Raw genomic sequence first — 12,441 nt, 5'->3', positions numbered from 1 at the left:
AAAGCACGTAGTGTTTGCAAAATTAAGCTGAGATCATGACTCTAACAAAACGAGCTCTCTAAAGTATGAGTTGGTTTCCCTGTATAGTCTCAGAGAAAGCTACACTTCTGCTTCTGCCATCCCTACGCCACCAAGCAACAGCTATTTTGAAATAGTAAGTAACACTTCCTACAGCCCAGTGCTGCAAAACACTGACTATTTTGCCTTGTAAGGACAACAAGGGTAGCATTATTTTATCAGACAAGGTCAGTCAGTCATTTGGTGGATGCAAAGCAGGCTTCCTTCCCCCTCCTGAATGACACAAAATGGCTTAACCACTGTGTGGGGCTCAGCACATAAATATCCCTTGTGCTGGGACCTTCCCTCCCAGTATTCCTTTTCCAGCTCCTCCAGAGCAGTGACTGAGTGGCCCTTAGTCCCCAGTTAGGAGCAGGGTTAACTGCATGAAGGTTGAAATACAGTGACAGATTTCTGATGTTTTAAGTGACAGGAAAAAGGTAGCTCCCTGTCTGCAACACAGATGAACTAAGATTTCAGACACAAGATTTGACTCTTCCAAATGCTACGGCCACAGCCACAGCAGTGATGGTGAGCTATCCAGGCCTGATAGTCATTACAACCCTGCAATTATTAATTGCACAGGGGAACTAGTCTGTAGCTCACCTTTGAATGAGACATACCTGACTTGCACCAAATAACCCAGATTAATAGTTAGGATTACAAAAGTTTGTAATTTCAAGTGTTTATGGTCCTTCTGAAGAAAAGCAGAAGTTTGACCTGCACAGCCCAGCTAGCCGCTGTCCAAATGAAATTGAAGCCAAGTCCAACCAAATTATGTACAGTTATGGCAGGCTCCACTTCTCTGAGCTAATTTAAGCAGCCCCCTTACATCTCAGCAAGGCAGCAGTACAAAATGCGATGGTGTGCCTGATGAGGCACATGGATTTTGTTGCTCACAGAAGAACATGTGCGTATTCCTCTGGTACCAGCAGCAGGTCGGAAAGAGGCTGCTTGGCCAAGGGCAGGGTGTTGCTGTAGCTCATTGTCCTGCCCAAAAACTCAAAGGCAACAAAGAAAGCCACAGCCAAGAGTACAAGGCTTTAGGGGGCTTGTTTTGTTCTTCCACTTCCCCACAAGCAGTGGACATTAGGCGGTTTGGTGTTTTCCACAAGACACCAAATTAGCATAAATGAAAACCAAAGCTAATGAGATCAGACAGGGCTAGTGCAAGTTCCACGGCCTCACCTACAGGAAAGCAGGTGAACCCCCCAGCCCCAGGAGAAGCCAGACAATAACACTTGTTCCTCTCCTGGTGTTCCTTGCTCTAACACTTACTGCATCCATGTGAACAGCTCGGCCTGCCACCCGCTCTTCCCTTGATTCCCCCCATCTCAGCTCGGTACATGCCTGGAGGAAGGAAAGCCAATAGATACCCTGCCCACGCACTTCCCTCCTGCTTGGTCGCCGACCCAGCAGGCCATAAAGGATGTGTTTTGCTCTGCAACGTGCCTGCTAACGCAGACATTGTGCATTTTTGTTCATATTGTTTTCATTCCTCCCTTGCTTTTCTACATAACCAGGTACAGCTGAACTACAAGACAAAAGCCATCTCAGTGATGGAAAGGTTCCCTTTTTCCACGAACAGGTCACAGATACCATCAAATTGAAAGGGCTAATGAAATGACTTCACGTCTGTTTTGCTTCACTGACCTAATCTGTTTGCTAAACACTTCAGGTTTTAGGATATCAGAAAATCCCCCAGTCAGTCAGTAGCACAATTTCACATAGCCGAGCTCTCCTTATCTAGCAGCTTTCCGTGGAGCAGTAACATAGGCGAGATTCCCTGTGCTCACAGGAGCTGCAGCCTACTGGTTCAGGAAATTCAAGCATGCTTTAAAGAGCGCTGGCACCCAAGGTATTTTCTCCACTTCTAAAGAGAGCATAGAAACAAAACTACACCCAAGACAAAACCAAATTGAATTCAAATGGCTGGGGGAGTAAGGACCTCTCGATACTCTCCTTGCTTGTACACATCATTGTAAAGAATATATTAAAATGGTGGGTGAGCCAGTTCCAAGCCTTCTCTTTCCACCCACAGCTTTTGTTGCATTTACCTCTGTTCAATCAGTCATTCATGCTCCCTCAGCCACTCGCCCACATCTATTCCTTGCTGACAGCCCAGCTGCACGTATGCATTCAGAACTACAGTAACTGCTTTTGTGATTCTGGTACTGAGAGAAGAAAAGCAGAGGAGAGAGCAGGCTCTGAAAGGCTGTGCAGCATGGGCCGCTGCAGGTTTACATCACACACTCATGTAATGTGCCAGTGCTCGAGCTAACTGATGCAAAGCCGCTGAAACAGCCCCCAGGGGCTCTTTGCAAGAGCAAGTACTTGCTAATTTTAGATCGGAGGCAGCCTCAGTAACCATCAAACATGGGAAGTGGGGTTTTCAAAGAAGCTGAAGGCAGCTGAAATTCAGTGAGAATTGGATGCCTGCTTCTTCTTGGCCTGCTTGAAGAGCCCTGCCTTAACAGCCACGGAAAAGGCAGCTCCCCAGTACAGCCTCCAGGCCAGAGGCAGCCCCACAATGCCTAGGAGCGCAGCTCACACTGTCCCTTGCAGGGCCAAACAGGTGCTGCGTGCCCAGCAGCAGGCCAACGCAGCTCGTGGCCTCAGCAGCAGCACACAGAGCATGAGCCTCTCGCTCCCAAGCCCAGCGACCCGTGCTGAGCAGCTTGTTCTTCTGCCAGCAGTGCCTCCACCCCAGCTGTGGGGATTGCTTTAACAGCGGGTCAGCTACAGGCCGAATGCATGAGCTAGGCTGTGCCAACTCTTCTTCTGCTGCGTGTTTTCTCTGTGATAGCCCACATCCCATCACCTGAGACAAAATGGCTCCTGAACCATGACACAGACCAAACCAGAGAGCTGACACTGCCACGCTTGATCAGATGAGGATGAGAGACATGAGTCGAGCATTGCCTCTTGTGTCACACTGTCCAGCTCTTCTCCGATCTGGAACAGATTTATCCACCTCTCCCTTTATTCAGAAGGAAAAAAATAAAAATAAAATAAAATAAAAAACTTACTAAAAAGAAGGAGGCCTGGACATTCCCCTCACCATGCACTCCACATCATAATAAAGGATCATTACTGAAGAAGTTCCATACAACACAGTTTTAGGAGACAAAGCAGTCACCTCCTACAGGCACGATCAGAAGTAGGACACCTGGGCACATCCCAACCCACTTTTTTCCTCACATTTTTCCAGAAGCATTTGTCCCTCTTCCCCCAGGGTTCAAGACAAGCTACCAGGCTACAGTTTTGCCTCACAAAGCAAAGAGCCCAGCATGGTCCAGCGGCGAGCTACACAAACAGTCCTGCAAGCAGTATTTCAGGCTCTCAGAAGCCCACTTGATGAACCTGGGTGTTACCAGCATGACATGATATATGCAATAGCAAAGGGAAGACGCAATGTGGCACAGACACAGAGCACAGTAGCAGAAACAGCATAATTCCCTCACTTTATCTTCATTATTTGACAGTTCACATTCTCTTCAGGATGAGACACACAATCTCTTATCAGCTGATGCGCTCAGCTGATTGCAGTGGCGCAGGCTGCAGTAAATTCTCCAGCAACCAGACTGTAACAACCCCCATTGCTACTGCAGATTGAAACTGCCATCTTAATCTATTTGGTTTTCGGGTAGGTATGGGTTGCTTATGAATCACTGTGTCTCAGTGGAGCAGACGGGCTGGGTTACAACTCGGCTAGATAACCAGCAGCAAACACAAAAGACTGTATAGCAACATGATATGCAAAGCAGAAAAAATAATCATCAAGGAAACGCTTTCAGCCCTGAACATAGGAAAACAAGCTTCTAAATGATACAGGCCATTAAATAAATATGCCAGTCTCAAATGTGGTGACTACCTGCTAGGGCTATATCACAGACTTCACTCTCATTTTAAAAGAAATGAGGAGGAAAGAGGGGGATGCTCTTGCTATTCGCCCACCAGCTGGGATTTAGGCTCATCATCCCAGCGCAGCAGTTACCACCACAGCTTAATTCCATGTTGCTGTTGTAAGCCACCAGCTGCACTTCTCCAGGGGCATCACCACCCTGCTGCAGCATGCACGTACCACCCAGGAAGATTTTGTCCTTGTGATTAGAGCTCCTGCAGGGGATGAGGGGGTTAAGCTCTGGGATTCACCCCAAATCTACTCATGGCACTTGGAGCCCAGAGGACAGGGCGGTCTGCTGCCTCCCTCGGGTGGTTTGACCACAGAGCAGCAACTCAGCCCCATTCTGGGGCACCAAACTCTGGAGGATCAAACACCCATTTGAAAGGAATTAGGGAGGCAACACCTAGAAGCTCCGTGCTGCGTCATAAAACCTGTGCTCATTCAGCCATCCAGCCTTCTCAGGTCTTCCTAGGAAATTAGCAGTTTTCACCTACCTTCAAAAACCATAAAGCTGATAACGTAGAAAGCATGCACTTCCAAGGCTAAGGTGTAAGACAGCATTACATCGCATGCTGGTGTCTCGTCCAGGACAGAGAATACAAGAGAGATTGAGCAAGGTGCCTGAAAGTTCCCTTTTGGGCTATTTTATCTGAAAATATTTACTTGTTGCCGAAATGTGTGGTGCTCTTTCAGCTCTACAGCTGGCTGCATTGCAGGGATGGATGAATTCATGTTCCTCTTAACTGCTGCAAGCCTCCTGGAGACTAACTTCACTGTGAAAAGCATCTAGCAAACATAAGACATTTATTAGTAGCAGCAGGGGAAGTAAATAATGGGGGAGCACTCTTCAGATGCTTTAAGATATTTAAATAAATGAGGCTTAAAAGACATTTATTTTGGAACCACTGTTGCCAATGATTAACACGTCCTAACAACTCAGCCTTGCGATAATCTTTTTGGGCAGACAAAGAAACATTACATTAACCTACACTCTTTCTTCTTAATTTCTAAACTGAATTTTCATTAAGTTACTCTAGGACACAGTAGCCTAGAGGTCCAACATAAATGGAATCTGTTTTTTTCAGATATCCACAACCTAGCGATGGCAGGCTTTAAATTAGTACCTTGCAATAAATGGTATGGCTTCTCATTGTACTCACCACCGAGTGGGATTTAACAGAGGAAAATCAGTAGCTCTGCTAGCAAATTATTTTGTAATTAATCATATTGTCAGAAACTCCCTCTGCTTTCTCTTCCCCATATTCAGGCAACTACATGGTAGTAAAACTGGCAGAGACTTGTGTCCTCATCATCATCTGTGCTGTTGAAGGACGTTTTAATGATTTTATCAGGAGATTTCAGACTGATGAAAGATTCAGGCACTTTCTTTGGTGTTTTTAGGGGTGGGTGTGGGGGTGTGGGGGTGTTGTTGTTGTTGTTGTTGTTGTTGTTGTTATGTCTCACTCATTTATTTTAAATTTACTAAGAAGTTGGGGAGTCAGTGCTCCAGTAGTCAGCAGTGGGGTGTGGGAGAAAGAGGATGGATAATACAAGAAGCCCTCCTTAGGTCTTTAGGTCTCTAAACTGAAGCCCAGAAAATACATTATGAAGAAATGAAGAAGGTTCAACTCAGCAAATAAAACTGCACTTGTCAGTCCCAACACTGCATGTGAAAGCATAATTTGTAATTAACATTTTAGCTGATACCTTCTTTGTTAGTCTTAGCATTCATCCAGAATCTGACTTCTGCTCTAATACATCCACCCAAAATCCTTTTTAAATTTTGGCAAATTGTTTTTGATCAATAGCATTCTTGCAAATAGCCAACTTCCTACTTGGCGTCATAGCGTACCTTCAGCTTCTTTTCAGATTTGTGCTGTGATGGAGAGCTCCTTCAGTTACAACTCTTCTTCAAAGTGCTTGCAATGCACGCCTAGAATGCAAAACCATGCTACAGACACTCCCTTGCCAGTCCAGGTCCCAGCTCAGGTAAGTGTGGCAAACCAAATACATTAAATGTAACATTCAACCTACATTAAACATGGGTAGGGTTAATTAAGACCATTTGGGGCAGTCTGCAAACACTGATTCCAGAGCTCCAATCAGCTCAGATAATATCTGAGCACCACTGAGGTGTGATGTGTTGATAAAGCAAACCTCTCAGTAAGCCTAGAAAAAAAAAAAAAAAATAATTGTGACAACCTTCAGGAGGGCTGAAGTCACAATGCGACGAGATCGCAGCCTGAGTTCACATTCTTGTATCAGGCACATTTTTCTTTCCAGTTGAAATAAAACATATATTCTGCAGGAGCCTGGATGAGAAACTTGGAAGAAGCATCTAGCAATCACTTTGATTAGTTCCATGAGAAATTCTGCTGAATCTGCAATGGTTGCTAAAGCGTCCACAGACGTCTATATTGAAGGAAGAAACTGATGGAGGATAAAGGTGAAAACACATTGCTGTTTCTAAAAATTTAGTTGTTTCCTCTTTAGATAACATGCTTTAAACTGCCTCCACCTACCCAATCTTCAAATCTGTTGTTCTTTTCCATGTTTTGCACTATCGGATAAGCGCGTTAAGACTAGGGAGCTTAAGATCAGAAAGCCAAGTAATAAAGGATAACACTGGAACATGTGTAAAAATACAGATAGAATAAAATTGAAAAGCCTATTAATTGTACCTTCATAATACAAAAGAGTGAACCCAAAAGGCAAGTTTAAGAAGCAATGGAAAGAAAATACCTATATGTTAGCCACTGAAAGTCTTGCCAAAAATATAGCTGAAGACGGGAATTCACCTATTTAAAAGGATATTTGACACACACAGTTAATTAGACTTACACATTCATAAAACATACCTCAGGACATGAGCTAGTCATTGGACTCAGGGAAAAACATCTGTAACAGATATTTTATACCTATTTCCATCACAATTCATATGTTCTTGCCTATTCTTTACAGCAAACGTGAGATTAGCCTCTGGTTCTCTTCCCGCCTCACACAGCATACTGACCCCCAGCTAATGGTACGACAACGCCACTCACCCTGTTACCACTACTGTTCTCTGCTCTCGCTTTATTCTAGAACCAGATGTAGCCAAGAAAACACTTAAACGTAAGGAATCCCAAACACTGTTTAAACTCATCCACAGTTTTATTTATGGTGTACATATTTCAGCCCCATTTCTTAAAGATAAGGGAAACACAGCATTTGTAGATTTAACTAAAAAAAAAAAAAAAAAAAAAAAAAAAAAAGATGCACTGTGAGCCATGGCAATGAACAGAAGTATTCATATGCCCTTTTGAAATCCATTGGAAAGTAAGAAGCAACATATGGCTTTGATACTGGTGCTGGGAGCGACATTTTAAAACCAGCAGGAGTTTAGGGCTGTAGGTCATCTCCTTCCTCCCGGTACAGCCCTAGCGTGAACAGCAAGCTGTCCCTGCTGAACGGGCACCATGGTGGCATTATTCCATGAAGGGCTGCACAGCACCCACCTCTGCACTTTGGAAGTAATGCACTGGGTACTAACCAAGAGCAAGCCAAAGAAAAGGCTTAGCAGAGCCCCACAAGCAGATCCCATTCAAAGCAAATCCAGATGTGCAGGTGGTCAGAAGACACGTATGTTGGGATTTCTTTGCCACCTAACATTTTGCCCCAGAAGCAAACAAAATCAACAAATTATTGCAGTGAAGCAAACTTGTTAAGAGCTACAAGGAGTAGTGCTAACTATTAAGGCTTCAGGTTCTTCCAAATTGACTTGAAGCATTTGTTAAGTGATGCAGTCTTACTCATCCCTCCCAACCTGTTCACCAGTAGTATACAACTTCGGGAATCTGTACCCATGCCACATCTCCCTCAGAATTAAGCAAGTTTGGAAAATGAATATTTACTAGGGGTAAAATTGCAATTGTGGTTGATACGTTCTGTTTGCTTTGATACTCTTCATCTAGATCCCACTTCCTCCATTAAAACAAAGGGAAACAAACAAAGGGAAACGTGTTATTGTTTTCATTTCAAGAACAGTAGATAGATCCAAATAGCTGTTCTTTATGACAAAACTGTTGTTTCCTTCTACTTCAACTGCTATTAGAGTTTTATTAAGTTTTGGGGGTATTTTTTTTTTTTTTTTTTTTTTTTTTATGATCATGGTTGAAGATGTATACACACACAGGAACATGACTGATCTTCTAAATAATTTATTATACATAGAATAGGCCACCAAATTAGTGCCATTTATTGTAGTGAGGAGGCACTGAAGAAATTCACTGTTTCACTCTACATCCCCACATTTTCTCAACATCAAGAGGCCTACAAAATCCTCGGTAGAAAGTCAGGTCAGGTCAGGTCCCTTACAGCACAGAATCTAGTTCTTTGTATACAAGAATGTGATGCTGTTTGTGTAAAGGTGCTTTCAGTAAAACCTGATGTAATTCATATTCATTTTGTCATCTTTTGATAGAGGGTTGTGGGTTTTTGTTTGTTTTTTAAATGATGCAATATACGTGTAGAAATGCATCATCCACCTGCTTTTATAGTCAAGTCCTGTTTGCTTCATTTTTGTCTTATAAAAATGTTTATCTATCTCACTCTCACATTTTCTTTTTGTTCCTTCCATTGAGCTTTTGCAACTAGATTATTTCTGGCATATCTGCAGTCCCTACCTTCTGAATTACCCTGACGTTACATTTATTATTTATGTCTTATGACAAAATAATATCACTCCTAGAAGACACATTGCAAGTATGTTTTCATTATAAAGGGCTCTGAAAGCACTAGCTGGTACATACATGAAAGCGTCTAAGTGGAACCTTACTTCTAATCCCCTGCATCCTGCGCTTTGGATAGTGATTCATAGTTGTGGAGCCTGGCAAAAAAAAAAATATTGCTGTGATTTTCTTTCTTTTTAGTGTTGCATATGAACAGTGAGGCAGTGGCATTTCATTTGCTTTTTAAACAAAGGCAACAAGCCAGAGGAATTTGACTAATTTTAGTGGTGATTATGAACTTCAGTATGAGGTTTGTAAAGGCATCGTATGGCAACATTTGACTTTGACAACAAGGAAATTCAAAAGAGCTCCAGGGACTACCGGGAGATGTTTTACACTACCTATAGCTGCTTGCTGGAAATGCAGCTCACAGCAAGAGGCTGCTGTGCTTCTCCTATTCCTAACTGCTGCTTGAACTGGTGAGAAATCAGGTCTCACCAAGTACAGAGACACTACTATAACCTCTGCCTGCTTCTCCTACAACCCCTTCCCAGCCCTCTTTTCCAATACTGAATTCCTTTTTCCCATTCACTCGCCTGTCAATTCAAAACGCGGTGTATTTTTGTAGGCACACTTTTCAAAACTTTTTGTGGAGAAGTAGGAGAAAAAAAGTCACCCTACCATTTAACACTATTAGCATTAAATGCTACCTGGATAAGAGGCTTCCACTCCAAAAGCACAGGCACATTCTGTTACTCTACCTCAGGGTTGCTTTGGAAATACGATATAACTAGTTTCACCAATTTCACTGAAAGCAATTGTACTGCTGCTATCATAAGTTATTATCTACAGAGAACAGCAATTTAACTTACCCTGAGAAGCAGGAATACCATGTGATAGGATGGAATATGGGCAATATTTATTTGAAATATTTTTATGAAATTGGGGAAAAAATATACAGGGTCGTAAAGGGGTTTGGTTGATTCCTTGCCATTGGAATTCCTGTCCTTCCTACCCCGTGGAGACATGCTTTAGGTGAGAAAGAAAGCATTTGGTTTCCTTACTTTCCTCTTATCTTCCTTTTCTTCTTCCATGCCCCAAAAATCAGCTCAGTGAATTGCCAGGGATTACAGAAAGGCAGTTAGGCTGGTTGCAAGAAGAGCTACAGTCCTCATTTTACAAACAGCTGGGATGTGTTTCTATAGGAAGACTGTACCTGCTACAGCTGTGCATGAACTGAGAAGCCATCTTATGCTTGTGTCCACTCCATAAAGAAAAAAAATATATATATTTTTCAGCATGTTCCAGTGTGCAAATCAGTGAACAAACATTTCCCATTATATCCTGTCATTACGGAAGACAAAAAATATCTTGAGGTTCCCTTTAGAAAAGCAAAACATTCAACGAGAGCAAAATCAGCCCTGTTGAAATGGTCCAGACCTCAAGTCCACCTTTTCCAGTCCAAAACCCAATCAGCTACTTGTCATTACTGTGTTAGTAAAGGACTCAGAGGGTTCTTCTGGAATAACCTGCCAGAGAGACAGACTTGTTTTCAATCCTCCTTTAGAAGTTGTTTTATGACCTTAACAAGTGACTAAAGTCTCAGCATCATTCTATAAGTGACATATTTGATACAAAAATAGTTATTTGTGCTACAGAAGTGTTAGTATTATGATCAGACTATACTAAACAAAGTCAGGGTCCAGACCACAGTTATCTGTGCCTAAAGCAGTTTGCAAGGGAGAAAGGCAGTTCTGTAGTCCCATAAGCTACCTTCAGGAAAAAAGGTGAGCTACATGAGAAAGCAAAGCACACCATTTATTTATATCATATAAGTAATAATCAGAACACAGACTATTTCAGCAAAAGTAGATAGGAACTCCCACAGTATGTTTTATGTTTACTTGGTTAGAGGCTTAACTTCATTTTTAATATGTATTTGATTTTGCAACCAGTTTGCCTTTTCTTTCACAATTTATTTCACACAGTAAGAAGCAAGGCCATGGTAGATTTAAAATCAAGCACACCTAATGTCCCATTAGGGGAACTGTCAATCTCTCTGCATAGGAAGCATAACCGATAGTAAATTTTATTCAGTATAAAGATCCCTGTCCAGAAACACAGGAAAATGCCTTTATCATATGGATGTGCCTCACTTGTTTGAGATTAGAGCTTTAAATGAAAGCAACCCGTTTGGAGGGGAATAAAGGATGTCAGGAACAAAACATATAGGTGAGACAACTCTCTTTGAATTGAACATTTGTATCTTTAAGGCATCTGCTGACTGCAAACCCTGGCACAGAGGTAGGCAGAGCACTCCTTGGTGCTATGTAGCCCAGGGTCGAACCATCTCCCATCGAGATTCAGAGCCCTTCAGCCAAAGCCATGGTACTTACTGTGCGCCAGCTCTTACCCAGCAGTAACCAAGAAACAAGCGATCTGTCATTTGCCAAGCAGTAAAACCCACACAGAATAATTACCGAGCAACAGCCAACGTGCTGCAAATCTCAGGTTGTTTCACAGCCATCCTCTCAACAGCAGGAGATTTGCTGGCTGTGTTTCATAGATCTGGACCAGCCTGGATCTGGAAGATGCCACGTCACAGTACAAGCACGGGTCTCAAAGAAAAGTTCTTCTCCCTGCTTGCTAGGCACCCCTGAGCAAAAGGGGAGTTGGAATGAAAGACTTGAAATCAAATTCCTCATAGTTCTCATTCACAGCATCTTTGCCTCTGTGTGTGTGACCTCATGGCACCATGACCACTGAAAACAGCACCACCACCCTAGTTTGCAGTCTAGGACTGGGTTGTCTACACCGCTCTGCTCAAAGGGAAAGGAATCCAACTCTGGTAAGGTTATCAGGGAGTAAACCTTGATAACCTTAACCTTGATTACTCTACAACCTGCTTCAAGCACCGTGAGCCACAGCATTTAGTATCCTTTCAAAAAGTAAGGCCATACAGTAGAAGACTGCTTTGAAAAGCTGTCTAAACTAGCTTGGATAAAGAATGACAGTAAGAATACTGTGAGAAAATAGCTGATTCCCCAGCAGCATAGCTCTTGACATAGCTCCAACAGGTTTGCTCACTGCTGTCCACATTTGTTCTGGGAAATACTATGGACCTGTCTGGGGTGACACTCAGCCCAGCCTTCCTCACACAGCCAAATAAGGGCACAAGACAGAAAAATAAGAGTACAGGATACCACAACTGGCTTTTAACAAGGACTTTACTGAAGACAGAGTCCCCATATCAAACTTTCTTGTCAAGAAAGGCGCTATACTTGATAAATGACTTTGAACACTTAGGAACTGGAAGGGGGAATTTCATACACTTTCATACACTAGTTTTGATTTAAAGTCATCCTATCGCCACTGGGTCTGAGTCATGCCAGACAGGGATGGGAACATGGTGACTGAATCTACTGCTGTAGGGATCAACAGGTCTAAATACCTCTGATGCAAACCACGTACAGGCCACAGCTGCCATAAAAAGCCAAATTAGTTCATTCAACAGCATATTGTTGCCTTATGTAAAGCTATAGGATGCAAAACTATTGCCTACTAGCAATCTCCCATCACCTCTTCCCCAACCTAATTACTTTCCTCCACATGAGAATTCTTCAGTCTGAATAGCTGTAAATTAAATACAACCATAACGGATGATAAACTGAAGTCTTCAATACCTTCACTGGGATTTTTATAGGGAATGTTTCACTTCAGTGTTCAAAAGTTCTCTGTGCCACAATTGCCAAGAAATTATTAGTTTTC

Source organism: Oxyura jamaicensis, chromosome 4 (genome assembly GCF_011077185.1).
Source record: "Oxyura jamaicensis isolate SHBP4307 breed ruddy duck chromosome 4, BPBGC_Ojam_1.0, whole genome shotgun sequence".
Taxonomy (NCBI): Eukaryota; Metazoa; Chordata; class Aves; order Anseriformes; family Anatidae; genus Oxyura; species Oxyura jamaicensis.
This window is presented reverse-complemented; position numbering follows the sequence as displayed.